Raw genomic sequence first — 17,389 nt, 5'->3', positions numbered from 1 at the left:
ATAACATGTTTTGAAATTCTGCTGAGTTTGCTATGTATTCATGTAATTTCAGTTAATTTTGAAAAAAAAGCTGTTTCTAAGGTTTCAGGGTAAAATTCGCCCAGATGGCTCATTAATTATAGAGAACGTAAAAGCATTTTTTTCTTAGCAGCCAGAAGGACTGGCCAGAATAGAGTGTGACCACCTATTTCTAAATTAAACTTAATCTCTAAGCATTTGCTAGACAAGTTCTACAGTAAGTTTTTGACCTTGGCAGATACGCTAATCTTTCTCCAACTTATAAAATCTTAGCAAAGCATATATCTTGAAATAAGTCTTTGGTCATCTCGCCAAAATACAGTTTTCGTGGCTTGATGTCCCATTTTCTTTTGCCTAGTGTGAATCTCATTGAGATTTTATGATGTAAAAGGTACTATGTTAGTGCACGTTGGTTGCTGTGGGTGAAGGTGATGCATATAGGGGACCAAAAATGAAAGTGATAGGGGTAGTGGGAAGAATGAGCTGGGTAGAATTTGGCTAGTGATGTGTTGTTGGTTTTCGTTGTCAAAGCTTTAAAGTTCTAGCAGAACTGAAGCTCAAGTGATGTGATTAATGGAATTATTAACCACAAGAAAATGCTCTGTGTATGATAATTTTATAATCAGTTTTCACATTTGTAAATTACAGTCAGATATAACAAAGCATGTCCATAAATCCAGACTGCAAAAGAACTTATGTTCTAACTGAATTTCACAGTAAATTTCTACAGATTATTTGTGTCTTGATGTGTTACCTCACACAGTGCACATTTAGGTACAAATTGTATCTGAATGTGGCATCCGTTTTCTGTACTGGTTGTAGTTGTTCAGGGCTTGAAATGAAAGATGTTGTATCCCACTCTATTATTCAAAAATAGTATATATGAGGGGCTGCATGATATTCATTTTACAATGTTGCGTTACCACTTCAATTTAGAAATAGTAACATTTAATTTAGAAATAGGTAGTCACACTATTCTGGCCAGTCCTTCTGGCTGCTAAGAAAAGAAAAGCTTTTACATTCTCTAATTAATAAGCCACCTGTAATGTAATGAAACGGCTTTTACTGAGTTAGGTAGTTACACTTCCTAAAAATTTATTCATTTACTGAATGTGGGCATTATTGGAAAGACTGGTATTTACTGAACATCCCTAACTACCCTTAAGGTGCTGATTAGCTGTCTTCTTGAACCACTGCAGTCCATGTGATGAAGGTGCTTTTAATATACTGTTAAATGGGGAGTTTCAGGATTTTGACCCAGCAGTGATGAATGAATGGCAATATTATTCTCAAGTCAGATTGATGTGTAACATAAGAGGAGAACTTGCAGGTGGTGGTTCCCATTCACCTGCAGTCTTTGTCTTTCCAGGTGGCGGAGGGTGCTGCTGAAGAAGCTTTGATGAGTTGCAGTGGTGTACACTGCAGTCACATTGTGCCGATGGTATAAGGATGAATGTTTAAGGTGATGGATGAGATACCAGTCAGTGGGGCTGCTATGTTGTGGATGGTGTTGAGCTTCTTGAGTGTTATTGAAGCTGCACTCATCCAGGCAAGTGGAGAGTCAATCACACTCCTGATTTGTGCCTTGTAGATGGTGGGCAAACTTTGGGGAGCCAGGAGGCAATTTAGTCACTGAAGAATTCCCAGCCTCTGACCTGCTTTTGTACTCTTTTTATGTGGCTAGCCCAGTTAAGTTTCTGGTCAATGCTGACCAGCAGGATGTTGGTGATGGGGATTCAGTGACAGTAATGCTGCTGAATGTTAGGGGAAGGTAGTTGAACTCCCTCTTGTTGGAGATGGTCATTGTCTGGCATGAATGTTACTTGCCAGTTGTCAGCTCAAGCCTGATCAAGTCCTAGTTTGCCCTGGATGGTGTTGAACTTCTTGATTGTGGCAAGTGGTGGCTATTCCATCACACTCCTGATGAGTGCCTTGTCGTTGGAAAAGCTTTGAGTCAGGAGGTGAGTCACTCGTAACAGAATATCCAGCCTGTGATCTGCTGTTGTAGCCACATTAATTTATATGGCTGGTCCTGTTAAGTTTCTGGTCAATAGTGACTCCCCAGGATATTAATGGTGGAGGATTTGACATTGATATTGCTGTTGAATGTCAAGGGAAGGTGCTTAACATATCTCTTGCTGGAGTTGGCCCTTGCCTGGCACTTGTTGGAACAAATTGTGCAATCATCAGCGAAAACCCCGACTTTTGACCTTGTGGAGGAAAGTCATTTGAAGCAGCTGAAGATGAATGGGCTGAGGACACAGTCCTGAGTAATCCCTGCAACATTGTCCTTTGGCAGAGATGATTGGCCTCCAGCTCTCTTGCTTTGTGCCGATATTACTTCAGCCAGTGGAGATTTTTTCCCCCTCATTCCCATTGACTGCAAATTTACGAGAGCTCCTTGATGTCAAGGGCAGTCACTCACAGCTTGCCTCACTTAGCTTCTGGAATTCAGCTCGTTTGTCCACGTTTAAACTATTGCTGTTATGAGCTCTGCAGCCAAGTGGTCCTGGCAGAACCCAAAATGAGCATCAGTGAGTAAGTGCTACTTGATAACACTCACCTTCTATCACTTTGATTGAGATTGGGCTCATGGCGCATTAATTGGTTGGATTGGATTTGTCTTGTCTTTTGTGGACAGACATACCTGGGCAATTTTGCTCATTCCTGGGTATATGCCCAGCAATGTTGTAGCTGACAAGAACAGCTAGGCCTGGGGCAGGGCTAGTTCTGGTGGACATCAGTAGCACCACAACCAGGATGATGGGACCCATAGTCTTAGCTGTATCCAGTGCATTTAGCCATTTTCTTGGAATGAATTGAATTGGCTAAAGACTGGCATCTGTAATGGTGGGGCCCTCAGGAGCAGACTGAGATACCAATTCTACTAACCGGTTCTGTCTGAAGATGGTTGCAAACATTTCAACCTTGTCTTTTACACTTGCATGCTGGGCTCTGCCAACATTGAGGCAAGGATATTCATGGAGCCTCTTCCTCTTGTTAGCTCTTTAATTGTCCACCATTGTTCACGACTGGATTTGACAGAACTGCAGAACTTTTGTTGTAGAATTGCTTAGCTCTATTTATAGCATGCCGCATGAGTGTAGTCCAGTATTGTAACTTGAACTAAAACAAAAACAGAATTACCTGGAAAAACTCAGCAGGTCTGGCAGCATCGGCGGAGAAGAAAAGAGTTGACGTTTCAAGTCCTCATGACCCTTCAGCAGAACTGAGTGAAGTTAGGAGAGGGGTGAAATATAAGCTAGTTTAAGGTGGGGGGGGGCGAAGTTGGTGGGGGGGGGTTGGTTGTAGGGACAAGCAAGCAGTGATAGGAGCAGATAATCAAAAGATGTTACAGACAAAGGAACAGAGAGGTGTTAAAGGTGGTGATATTATCTAAGAGAATGTGCCAATTAAGAATGGGTGGCAGGACACTCAAAGTACAGCTCTAGTGGGGGTGGGGTGGAAAGACTGACAGGGTATTACAGTTATAGATTTAAAAATAATGGAAATAGGTGGGAAAAGAAAAATCTATATAAATTATTGGAAAAAACAAAAGGGAGGGGGAAGAAACAGAAATGGGGGTGGGGATGGGGAAGAGAGTTTAGGATCTAAAGTTGTTGAATTCAATATTCAGCCCGGAAGGCTGTAAAGTGCCTTGTCGGAAGATGAGGTGCTGTTCCTCCAGTTTGCGTTGGGCTTCACTGGAACAATGCAGCAAGCCAAGGACAGACATGTGGGCAAGAGAGCAGGGTGGAGTGTTAAAATGGCAAGCAACAGGGAGATTTGGGTCTTTCTTGCGGACAGACCGCAGGTGTTCTGCAAAGCGGTCGCCCAGTTTGCATTTGGTCTCTCCAATGTAGAGGGGACCGCATTGGGAACAACGAATGCAGTAGACTAAGTTAGGGGAAATGCAAGTGAAATGCTGCTTCACTTGAAAGGAGTGTTTGGGCCCTTGGACGGTGAGGAGAGAGGAAGTGAAGGGGCAGGTGTTGCATCTTCTGCGTGGGCATGGGGAGGTGCCATAGGTGGGGGTTGAGGAGTAGGGGGTGATGGAGGAGTGTACCAGGGTGTCCTGGAGGGAACGATCCCTACGGAATGCCGCCGGGGGGTGGTGAAGGGAAGATGTGTTTGGTGGTGGCATCATGCTGGAGTTGGCGGAAATGGCGGAGGATTATCCTTTGAATGCGGAGGCTGGTGGGGTGATAAGTGAGGACAAGGGGGACCCTATCATGTTTCTGGGAGGGAGGAGAAGGCGTGAGGGCGGATGCGCGGGAGATGGGCCGGACACGGTTGTCTGTAACATCTTTTGATTTTCTGCTCCTATCACTGCTTGCTTGTCCCTACAACCCACCCCCCCACCAACTTCTCTCTCTCTCCCCCCCCCCCCCCCCCCAACCTTAAACCAGCTTATGTTTCACCCCCTTCCTAACTTCACTCAGTTCTGCTGAAGGGTCATGAGGACTCGAAACGTCAACTCTTTTCTTCTCCGCCGATGCTGCCAGACCTGCTGAGTTTTTCCAGGTAATTCTGTTTTTGTTTTGGATTTCCAGCATCCGCAGTAGTTTTTTGTTTGTAACTTGAGCTGGTTGGCACCATTTTTTTAGCTATGTCTGGTGCTGTTCTTGGCATGCTTTTCTACACTTTTTTTAAAGTCAGGGTTGGTACCTTGGCTTGATAGCGCTGGTAGAATGAAGGATATGCTGGGCCAACAGATTATAGACCGTGATAGAAAACAATTCTGCAGGTGCTGATGTCCCACAGTGCCTAATAAATGCCAGTTTGTAGCTGCAAAACCTGTTCTGAATCTATTGCTTTAAGCACAATGGAGAGTGTCTTCAATCTGAAGACAAAACTTAATTATTTTGTTATGAATCGTTTGATGAAAATGGGGATGTTGAGCTCTGGCTATTACTCATAGTTTTATGTTGAAGGACCCCTGAAAATTTTGATCATGCCTGATGGCTGCCCTGAAAAATCTTTGGAAGCTTGGCACAAGAATGCAAATTATTTGGGGAATACAAATGTTAGGTTTCTAATGCTGTGAGCATTATATGAATTTGTTATTTAAAGTACACATATGCTCCTATGGTGTGTTCTGACCATAGAAAATTAGCAAAAACAACTATACATGGAATTAGAGTTAACCTTGTGATATCGGTTGGTAATTGGGAGTGGACAGAGTATGGATAAAAAGAATATTTTCTGATTTGGCAGGATGTAACAAGTGGTGTTTCCAGGGATCTACATTGGGTGTTGGTGTTTCGCCATACACATGCATTGAGGAATAGAGAGCTGTGGATCCACATTTGCAGATGACAAGAAGCTAAAAAGCACAGTGAGTTCTATAGATGGGGAAAGGAAAGTTATAAATGGGACATAAATGTAAGTGAGTGGGTAAATCTGTGGCAGATGGAGTTCAACGTGGGGAAGTGTGTGGTCTTTGGTTCCAAGAAAGGAAAATTGTAATATTTTCATATTGGTATATGAGTTTGTGTACAGAAATCACAAAGCTAGTGCATTGGTACACAAAATAATCAAAAAGGCAGTTGGTATGTTAACCCTTATCTCAAGGGGGTTAGAATGCAAAGGTGAGGAAATGATGCTTTAGTTATACAGAGCTTTGGTCAGACCCTATTTGGAGTACTGGTTTTGGGCATTTCGAAAACATTGCAAATCGCACTATTTGTTTGGTGCAGTTAGTTATAGATAATCTTTTTAAAATTACACGTAGCTGCAGGCTATAACAAAAGATGGAGACTTACCAAACTTGCAAATTCTGTTTAAAATCTAGGTCTTTCAACATAAACATATTTAGGATTGAAAATCAGGAAGCACTTTTTCCACATAAAGGATAGTGGAAGTCTGGAATCCCTGTCCCCTAGAAGGTTGTGGGTGTGGGATCAATTGAAATTGCAAGAAGGATAAATTGGCCTTGGAAGGGTTATAGAACAATATCAGGGCTAAAAGAGACCAAAACAAATTGGCTATTGGGGTGTGTTAAATCATCAATATTTAGCCAAAGTAGTGAGATAATCCTGCTATTTTATAAATTAGTAGTACTTCCACACACAACGCTGTGTACTAAATGATATTGCAGTTATTGAAAAAGACATGGAATGGAGAAACTGGAATGATTGAGGGGATGGAAGGATCGGTTTACAAAGAAAGGTTTATGTAAGTTCTCACTGGATAGTAGAAGGTTAGGATGTGATCCGACAGCAGATTTTAGGATTCTAAAGGGAGTAGTTACAAGAAATTATGTCCTGTCTTGGGAATCTAGAAGAAGGAAGCGTAATCTTAAATTTAGAGCCAGCTATTTAGGATTGAAAATCAGGGAGCACTTTTTCCACATAAAGGATAGTGGAAGTCTGGAATACCTATTCCCTAGAAGGTTGTGGGTGCAGGATCAATTGAAATGTTCAAGACCGAAATTGATAGAATTCTGCTTGATAAGGATATTGAGGGAAATGGAGAAAGATCAAATTAAAATGCAAATCAACCATGATCTAAATGTTTGGTGGAACATGCTTGAGAAGCTGAATGGTCTTCTGTTGTCATGTTGCTGAAACCAAGACAGTTACAACATAAAACCCAAGCACAAGGGAGCTGAGACAGCGATAAAAATTCAGTTACAAAACTTTTAAGATTATGTAGTAATTCAGATGATGACAGTTCCTCTGAATAATCTTAACATTGTGTTTTTGCAAAAATATTGGATCATTTTTGAAATTAATGCTCTTCTATTTCTTAATATGTTTATGTTGAAAGACCTAGATTTTAAACAGAATTTGCAAGTTTGATAAGTCTCCGTCTTTTATTATAGCCTTCAGCTATGTATAATTTTAAAAAGATTATTATCTATAAACTAACTGCACCAAACAAATAGTGCGATTTGCATTGTTTTCGAAAGTTGGTTACATTGACATTTCTTACTAAATGCATGTCTATGTGATTGGCATACTGCAAATCCAGACTGCTGCTTGTCTTATTTATGCTTGGAAGTATATTGACAAATTTATTAGAGTTCTTTTGAGGATGTAACAAGCAGGGTGAATAAAGAGGAACCAGTAGATTTCATGTATTTGGATTTTCAAAAAGCATTCAATAAGGTTATTAGGCAAGATAAGAGTTCATGGTGTTGGAGGTGATTTATTAACATGGATAGAGGATTGGCTAACAGAGTTGGGGTAATTGAATCAACTTGGCAAACAGCAACTATTGGAGTGCCACAGGGATCAGTGCTGAGGCCTCAACTATTTACAGTCAATGCTAATGACTTGGATGAAGGGACTGACTGTATTGTAGCCAAATTTGCTGACAATGCAAAGATAGGTAAGGAAGCTAGTTGTGAGGAAGATACAAAGCCTGCGAAGGGATATAAATAGTCACTGGTTAGTACAGAACTTGAATACTGCAAAAAGGCGAGGCATGTTTTCGAAACTTTTTGTCTTCAGTCATCAGGTCAAAAGCAAGAATGCCAAATTTTAACCAATCATAGCAATTTATGCTATAGGAGAAAATGGGTACTGATTGTTTGAGAAATTGACTCTGGCTGAGGCATTGCCATGGAGAAAGCAACTATGCTTTCTTGACTTGCCAACCAATCAGTACCCCTTTTCTCCCGTAGTATAAATTATCATTTGAAATTTGGCATTCTTGCATTTGTCCTGATGAGTGCAAGACAAAAAGCTTCGGCAATATGTCTCTCTTTTCAGGGATGTAGATGGGTTAAGTGAATGGCCAAATTTGGCAGAGTTGAGGTTGTCCAATTTAGTAGGAAGAATAGAAAAGCAGAATATTATTTAAATGGAAAGAGATTATAGAATGCTGCGGTAGAGTTCTTATTCGTTCACAGGATGTGGGTGTCACTGGCTAGATCAGCATTTATTGCAATTTCGCATTTATTACAATTTATTGTCTGGGTGTCCTTGTACATCACAAAAAACTAGCACACCGTTACAGTAGGCAATTAGGAACGCAAAAAGAATGTTGGCCTTAACTGCAAGGGGGTGGAAATATAAAAGTAGGGAGTCTTGCTACAGTTGTACAGGACACTGGAGAGACCACACCTAGAGTATAGTTTTGGTCTCTTTTTAAGGAGGAATATACTTGCATTGGAAGCAGTTCAGAGAAGGTTCACTAAGGGTGAAGGGGTTGTCTTATGAGGATCAGTTGAGTCGATTGGGCCTACGCTTATCGGTGCTTAGAAGAATGAAAGATGATCTTATTAAAACATAAGATTCTGAGGGGGCTTGACAGGGCAGATGCTGAAACTGAAAATATAAAGAACAGTATGGGCTGTACCCAACCAGCTTGTGCTTGCAAAACTCAAAACATAATATCCAATATTAGATGTGATTCATGAAAACAAAAAACTACTGCGGATGCTGGAAATTTGTTTTAGATGTGATTCCATGATTGGACAACATTTACGAAATAATTCTGTGCATTAAGAATTACTTTGACAACCAATTTAAGATTGTCAGTTGGACTTGTAGTGTGGTGCATTTGCGTGTACTGGAAGCTACGTATATTAATATACAGGGCCCAGTTCTTTTGCAGACAGAAAGAACATGTACACACATTGCGCCTGTTTCAGCTAAACAAAATAAGTGACAGACTGGTTCATTCCCCAGGGCAGTCTTGACCAATCAGAGACAAGCTGCCTTGTTTAAATTTCAAACAGTGCTTGGAAGTTAATTGTCAGTCACTATCGACTGGTGCATTCTCCATGGTAGTGCCTCTGCCAATCAGAGTCCACTTGCCAACTACTCAGCACTCTCTTCTACAGCATATATAGGTTGTTTCCTCTGACAATTGGTATTTTCTTGCAAATTGTCCTGATGAGTGCAAGACGAAAAGCTTTGACAAAAAATGCCTCCTTTTTCCAGCAATGCTCAAGTTGTTATACTACCAAACGATTACAGGTATATATTAATAAACTCGCAGAATAGGTGTGTAATTGGCAAATTAATTTCGATAAGTGAGATAGTACGTTTTGTTTGGAATAATTAACACATACTGCTTGGGTAGTAGGTCTAAATGGGATAAAGGAGCAAAGGGAGCCTGTGTACAGTATTACGACCAGGTGAGGAGGCGAGCTGACTCCTCTCTATTCAACCTCCTCAGTTGGTCGCAACAAAGGTTTTTAAAATTTATTTTCCCCACGGATGTCTTTTTCAAATTCAAATGTATTTTTTACTAGCTATGCAGTGAACAATTATGAGGTCTTTTTGAGTCAAAGAAAGAGCAAGTTTATTAGCCTACTAAACCAGAGGGAAAAAAAAATAAAAGATGCGATGTTACACATACACAGGTATCAGATGAATGAAAAGTTAGAGTCCAAATAAAGTTAGGGTTAAAAAAATATTTGTCAAGTCCTTTGCTTGTCCTTGTAGTGTAGTTTGATGAACATTGTGGCCGTTTTAAATTAGCTGGTCCCTTTATAAAAAATCCTGGAGTTGAATTGAAGTCCATGTAACTGTGTTTGTTGGAGACAATTTCCCTTTTTTAAAATCTGTAATCCGTCACCCAGAAATCGATGAGTTTCTCCTGAGGTTCTTCCCGATGGACGTTCACTATCTCTTGGGCTGGATTTTAGGCTGTAGAGATAGAATTTTACTTGAGAGAGTTTTTTTTTTAGCAGAAATAAACTTTATTCATAAAATATCTGAAAGAACAATACATTTCAAAATGTCATTGCAGAAAGTGCAATGATATTCCAAGTTTTCTACCCAGATCATGTTGTACCCTGAGGTGCTTCAATGCAATCAAGGGAACATTACGAACATTTCAAAATAGTCATTACAGAAAGTGCGATGGTATTTAAGTTGTCTGCATAGTTCATGTTGCACTCTTTGTGAGAGAGAGAGATTCCTTACTGCTCCATTAGCAACTTCTCCAGATTCCTCTACTGCGTGGCAAACACGGTTCTTAAAATCCTGTTCACTGTATTCCAGAGGAATTTGATTACCATGTAGTCATTGTTGTAGAATGAGTAATCACATTTTGATGTTTCATCTCAGAAACCTTTGACACATTTCAAGAGAGTAGAAAGCAACAGGAGATGGGGTTCTTTCATCCTCCTCTGGGGTTTTGAGTGTCTGTTGGTTGTATACCCTGGCTGGCTAGCAGATGCAAATGACATGTCCATTCCTTTCAGTAGTCCTTTTTGAAGTGGACCTTGACACCTCCAGGTGTGAAATTCCATGAGCAACATGTCAAGGCATGTCTGCAGTGCAGTCCAGATAGTAACTTTCTAGAAATGATAACTTACAATTTCAGACATCAGGTGACTTGTGGCAGCCATCTTTAGTCAGTGTCTTTTCTTGTCTTTAAAAATCCTCTATAAACAGTTCAGTGTGTTTTTGGTTAGCTGGTGAACTTATAGGTAGATATCACTCAGTCACAATTTTCTGTCGTTGTAACAACAGATATATAAATAACTATTGCCAGGGCCCATAGCCTTTCCAGTACACACTGCCTTCAGCCGTTTCTTGATATCACATGGAGTGAATCGAATTGGCTCAAGTCTGGGCATCTGTGATGCTGGGGACCTCCGGAGGAGGCCGAGATGGATCATCCACTCGGCACTTCTGGCTGAAGATTGCTGCAAATGGTTCAGTCTTACCTTTTGCACTGACATACTGGGTTCCCCCATCATTGAGGATTGGGATATTTATGGAGTCTCCTCCTCGACTGAGTTGTTTAATTGTCCACCACCATTCACGACTGGATGTAACAGGACTGCAGAGCTTAGATCTGATCTGTTGGCTGTGGAATCGCTTAGCTCTGTCGATCGCCTGCTGCTAATGTTGTTTGGCACGCAAGTAATCTTGTGTTGTAGCTTCACCAGGTTGATACCTTGTTTTGAGGTATGCCTGGCACTGCTCCTGGCATGCCCTCCTGTACCCTTCATTGGACTAGGTTTGATCTCCTGATTTGATGGTAATGGTAGAGTGGGGGATATGCTGGGCCATGAGGTTACAGATTGTGGTTGAGTGCCATCTACGTCCCAAGCTCTGAATTGCCTCCCTAAATCTCCACCCTCTCAGAGCTTAGTATGTCCATAAGATCTGCTTCTTGTACTGACCAAATTCCCACTAAATTGCTGACCAAACAACTTTCCCTCCTGGCCCCTATCCAACTGACATTTTGCTGTTCCCTTCCCCCTCAAAATTGCCTTCATCACTTGGGTGTTCAAATAAACAATTCCTGACCCAATTTCCCATGTAAGCTATTATCCCGTTTCCAATCTCCCTTTCCTCTCTTAAATCTTTGAACCTGTTTGTTGTGTCTAAAGTTTGTGCCCATCTTCCCTGTAACTCGTTGTTAAATTTCTCCAATCAGATTTCTGTCCCTGCCGCAAGATTGAAACAGCCCTAATCAAAGACACAAGTGATCACCTCTGTGCCTACCCTTCTTGTGAATGTCATGACATTGATGATGGAAATCTGGCTGAGGGGTGATGACTCTTTCCCCGTAAATGAAGCCTCCCCATCAGGCTATACCTTCCACCACCTCTCCTGCCCAGACCGTCATGGTGGCAGTGTGCTAATTACAAAATCACACTTTGTCCTCTTACTCAACCAAAACCGTTAACAGAAGCGTTAACTCTGTCTGTCTCGCCACAGATGCTGTCAGACCTGCTGAGTTTTTCCAGCAATTTTTGTTTTTGTTTCAGATTTCCAGCACCTGCAGTATTTTGCTTTTGTCCTCTTACTCCTCTGGCACTTTCTCATCCTTTGAACACCTCCCCTTGTTCCAACTCTTTCACACCTAATGTTCCCTTTAACCTGCGCATGTGTACAGCTACACACAAGTTGTTCCATTTAAGAAATCGCTTGGGTGCAATCCTGGAAAAATTTAAATGAACAGGCTGCGCACAACAAAAAGAAAATTAAGAGGGATGTTATTTTCAATCATATCCTGCGTATGAAAAAGACAGATTTCTTCCACCTCCCTGACATAACTCTCCTCTGTCCCTACCTCAAGCCATTTGCTGCAGAAACCCACATCAGTGCCTTCATTACCCCAGACCCAATTATTCAAATACTTTCTTGGCTGACCTTCCGTCATCTACTCTCTGTAGACTTCAATTTTGAGCCAAATCTTCCAGTCTCTGACGTTCTTGCCACACAAGTGCCAGGCAGTGACCACCTCCAACAAGAGAGAATTTAACCATCACCCTTGACATTCAATAGCATCACCATCACTGAATACCCCCCCAATCACATCCTGGGGGTTACCATTGACCAGAAACTGAACTGGACTAGCCATATAAATACTGTGGCTACAAGAGTAGGTCAGAGGCTAGGAATCCTGCAATGAGTAACTCACCACCTGACTCTCCAAAGCTTGTCCACCAATTACAAGGCACAAGTCAGGAGTGTGATGGAATACTCCCCATTTGCCTGGATGAGTGCAGCTCCCACAACACTCAAGAAGATTGACACCATCCAGGACAAAGCAGCCCGCTTGATCGGCATCACATCCAGAAACATTCAATTCCTTCCACCACAGCCGCACAGTAGCTGCAGTGTGTACGATCTACAAGATGTGCTGCAGGAATTCACCAAGGCTCCTTAGCACCTTCCAAACCCACGACCACTACCATCTAGAAGGACAAGGGCAGCAGATAGATGGGAACGCCACCAACCTGGATGTTCCCCTCCAAGTCACTCACTATGCTGACTTGGAAATATATCGTTGTTCCTTCACTGTCGCTGGGTCAAAATCCTGGAATTCCCTTCCTAACAGCACTGTGGGTGTACCTATACCACATGGACTGCAGCGGTTCAAGAAGGCAGCTCACAGCCATGGCCAGCGAAGCCCACATCCTGTGAATGAATAAAAAAAATCCACCATCCGTGGTTAACTCAAAAGGTTAAAGATAGTATCAGACTTAAAGAACAAGCATATAATTGTGCAAAGACTGGTGACAGGTTAGAAGGATGGACAGAATATAAAAAACAGCAAAAAAATGACTAAAAGATTAACAAGGAGGAAAAAATTTGAGGACGAGAGAAACCGAGCTAAAAATATAAAGACAGAAAAGAGTTTCTGTTGATATTTATAAAAGAAGAGTTAACAAAGTGAGCATTTGTCCTATAGAAAGTAAGTCAGGGAAATTATTAATGGAAAATAAGGAGATGGCAGATGAATTGAATAGGTATTTTGCATCGGTCTTCACTATAGAGGATACAAATAACAGCCCAGAATAGCTGTAAATCAAGAATTAGAAGGGAGAGAGGAACTCAAGAAAATTACAATCACCAGGGAAGTGGTACTCGTCAACCCGCAGTTCCAACAATTTGCTAAGTATCCGGTTCCTGATGGATTTCATCCTAGGGTCTTAAAAGAATTGGCCGGTAGGATAGTCAGTGCATTGCTTTTAATTTTCCCAAATTCACTAGATTCGGGGAAGGTTACATTAGATTGGAAAATAGCTAATGTAATTACTTTATTCAAAAAGGAAGGGAGACAGAAAGCAGGCCAGTTAGCTTGACATTTATCTTGGGAAAATGTTAGAAGCTATTATTAAAGACAGGGCACTTAGATAAATTCAGTGTAATCAGGCAGAGTCAACATGGCTTTGTGACAGGGAGATCATGTTTATACAATTTATTGGAGCTCTTTGAAGAAACAACAGGTTCTGTGGATAAAGGGGAACCGGTACTGTAGTTAGATTTTCAGAAGGCATTTGATAAGGTGCCTCATCAAAGGTTATTGCGGAAAATAAAAGCTCATGGTGTGGAGGGGGGGGTGGGGTAACATATTGGCATGGGATAAAAGATTGGCTAGCTAACAGGAAACAGTAGGTATAAATGGGTTGGCAGGGTGTGACGAGTGATGTGCCACAGGGATCAGTGCAGGGGCCTCAACTCTTTACAATTTATATAAATATCTTGGATGAAGGGACTGATGGTATGGTTGCTAAATTTGCCAATGACACAAAGGTAGGAAGAAAAGTTAAGTTGCGAAGAGGACATAAGGAGGCTACAAAAGGATATAGATAGTTTAGTTGAGTGGGCAAAGATCTGGCAAATGGAGTGTAATGTGGGAAAATGTGAACTTGTCTATTTTGGCAGGATGAATAAAAAAGGCATATTATCTAAATGGTGAGAGATTGCAGAACTCTGATGCAGAGGGTTTGGGCATCTTAGTGCATGAATCACAATAGGGTAGTATGCAGGTGCAGTAAGTAATTAGTAAAGCTAATAGAATGTTATAATTTATTGAGAGGGAAATTGAATAAGAGAGTAGGGAGATAATACTTCAGCTATACATGGCATTGGTGAGACTACATCTGGAGTACAGTGCACAGTATTAGTCTCCTTATTTAAGGAAAGATGTAAACGCATTAGAAGCAGTTCAGAGAAGGTTTACTAGATTAATACTTGGAATGGGTGGGTTGGCTTATGAGGAAAGGCTGGATAGGCTAGGCTCGTATCCACTGGAATTTAGACTTGACAGGGTGAATGTGGAAAAGACGTTTCCTCTTGTGGGAGAATCTAGAACTCAGGTCACTGTTTCAAAATAAGGGGTCACCTATTTAGGACAGAGATGAGGAAAAATTATTTTCTCTTAGGATTGTGAGACTTTGAAATTCTCTTCCTCAAAAGGTGGTTGAGACAAGGTCCTTGGATATCTTTAAGGCAGAGGTGGATAGATTCTTGATAAGCAAGGGGGTGGAAGACTATCGGGGTAGACAGGAATGTGGAGTTAAAATCAGATCCACCATGATCTTATTGAATAGTGGAGCAGGCTTGAGGGGCCGAGTGGCCTACTCCTAATTCGTATGTTTGTATGCAATCTTCTGATTCAGGCTTCTTGGGAATCTCTCCTCTCTTTTCTCACTGTTGTTGGCCATGCCTTTAGCCATCCAGGCTTACACTTGGGAATTGCCTCCCTAAATCTCTCCAGCTCCCTCCTTTTAAAGATCCTCATGGAAACCACCTCTTTGACCAAACCTCTGGTCGTGTCTGAATATTAGGCCCTGTGTCCATTTTTGTTTAATTATGCTTCTTAGAAAAGCATCCTAAAGTACTTCAATGTTGAAGATGCTGCATAAATGTTTTTCCTTAAATATGGGCATCCTTTTTATTTGTTTCCAATTTAAAAAAAAAAGTTTGCCTTGTATTTATCAGCTTCTTGACAGAATCATCTGGGGGAGTCTATCATCATCCAACCTAACAGAGCTCATCTTTCAATAGGATCCTCAGAGCTTTGATTTGTCATGTTTTAACATCTCACATTTGATGACTTGGTCTTGCCAGTTGATGTGCATAATGTATCTGAGGTGATGCAGGTGAAGTTTAATATCACTATGGCAATACTGTTGAGAAAACCATATCTTCACGATCTGGATTTTTCTTTTAAAATATGGAAAGACATTGCATTATCTGGACATGTGGATGCTGATCTGGAGCTTTTTTTCTAAACGGGTCATATATTCACCTTGGAGCTGTCAACAAGCATGCCTTTTCCAAGAAATCACCTGATCAGCATGGTACTTGAGGCAGAGCTGTTTATTTGTTTTGAACCTCAATCGCTTGATGGGGAGACAAAACTGGTAAAGGCACAGGCAAGTGATTTAATGGAAAGCACATGGCAGAGACAAGCTTTATGTTTTGAACCTATTGTTTTGTGAATTCAGTCTTGTTGGGGAATAAGCTGAGCAGGACGGCTACCCTAACTGACTCTCCCTCTGACTTGGCTGAAATTCTGTGTGTGGTTATAAGCTTGTAGCCAGAGAATCCTCAGATGAATGTAACTGGTGTGCATTTTGGACCTGCAAAACTGAGACAGGAAGAATTGGTCCAGCTTTATATTATCCCCATGTCAAAGCTCCATTGGTGAGCACCTCCAGACATCTCCACACGACGGAGCTCCAGATCAGCAGCATCGAGACCCTGCAAACTTTATTCTTTATTTTTTGAATATGCCTAGCCTCTCAGGGCCTCTCTGCAGAGATAAGCTTATCTGTTTGTCTTTATGTGTGTTGGGGTATTTTTTAAAGAGATAGTTATACTTCCATGGTACTGTTCGGTGTTAACCAGTTCTTGCAACAGTTTGAAAAAAAAAGTTTTGTTTATAATAAATCACTCATTCTGAGTTTATTGAAAGAAGCTTAGTTAAAGTCTCTTTTATTCTGGGCCTAAACAGTAGCGAAGGTAAATAATTGGCCATTTTGGTGAGTGAATTAAACTCTTAAACTAATGGTGTGACCTGTGGAGTAGTGAGGCTAGATAAATTGCGTGCTCCTCCCATCCCGCTTGTAACAAATACGATCATTGAACAAAGTCGAGATCACTAATATGTGATAGACTTTGAATTTAGTGTGTGACCTGATACCATGCTGCTCTTTCAGCCTGTGAAAAGAGCAACTGACTTTTGATGTGGCAAACACTTCAATCAATGAACAGTGTTCAAAAGCAATGTTTCCATATAGGTGAAGTCCACTACAACGTACAGTTCAGAATTGCCAGTGATGGGTCATTTGATCTACTGTTTACTCGGTGATGGTTGAAATATCAACTGTTCCTTTAGGCTGAGAGTAAACCATAATTCTTTACTATATGTGCAAATTTATCCACAGTCAGTTCCTGGATGTGTACTTCAAATGATTCATCAGTGTCAGATAGGAAGTTTGTTAATGAACTCCTCACAACCTTATTGAAGTGTGTAGAATGTTTAGCCAAACGTATATTTGAAATCCAATGCCTGAATCTCCATTCAGATCTTTACTCATATCCCTGCATGACCCCATTAGAAATGTTAATTGTCACCCAGCATGCAGCTGGTGAATCATATGTCAATGTACATTTCCAAACAACCAAACTTGGATTTCCAAAATCCAACTTTGTTGAGAATCTATCATATACTTTTGGTCATTAACAACTGTGGAAATCAGTCTTCTTTCTTGTATTTTGCTCTTGTCTTTGACATGTGCAAAAATCACACTGATTGTGCTTTCTTGCTGCAAATCAAAAACCATTAGTTATTGTACTCATACTTATTCTGCCTTTTTATGATATGGTTGTACACTCTTTCCAGATTAACTGTAAAAAGGGGTGTATAGCGTGCATCATTAGAGTTATAATCCTCTGCTGGTGTCCTGGTGTGTCGTCATGTTTAGGGTTATTCCATCTTGCATTGTAATGCAAAGCCATATTTATGCAGCTCAGGAGTATTGGTGCTCTTGTGGAATCATAGTGAAGTAGAAGTATATTACAGTGCTAAATCTTCTGGGTTCTCAATAAACATTTAAACTGATTTGGAATGTGTAAGTTTTGAATGTAGAAGTACTCCTGTCTGTTCCTTCTGTAAAATAGACATAGGAAATAGGAGCAGGACTAGGGCTCTC

At 40.9% G+C, this 17,389-nt stretch overlaps 1 protein-coding gene across 7 annotated transcripts in view; it reads left to right on the top strand.

Moving 5' to 3' along the window:
• ark2n (arkadia (rnf111) N-terminal like PKA signaling regulator 2n) overlaps nucleotides 1-17,389 on the top strand; it is an 88,576-nt gene that overhangs the window by 5,664 nt on the left and 65,523 nt on the right. Inside the window, exon 1 of one of the 7 annotated variants that reach the window (XM_078552988.1) lies at nucleotides 1,461-1,480. The exons of the other annotated variants lie outside the window; for them this stretch is intronic. The gene's annotated coding sequence lies outside the window, so the exon portion shown is untranslated. Of the gene's footprint in view, nucleotides 1-1,460; nucleotides 1,481-17,389 lie in introns of those variants that run through there. 7 annotated transcript variants of the gene reach the window in all.

The sequence above is a fragment of the Cetorhinus maximus genome, chromosome 1 (assembly GCF_964194155.1).
Source record: "Cetorhinus maximus chromosome 1, sCetMax3.hap1.1, whole genome shotgun sequence".
NCBI classification, from domain to species: Eukaryota; Metazoa; Chordata; class Chondrichthyes; order Lamniformes; family Cetorhinidae; genus Cetorhinus; species Cetorhinus maximus.
The sequence above is the reverse complement of the archived record's forward strand: the minus strand, read 5'-3'. Positions and strand labels throughout refer to the sequence as shown.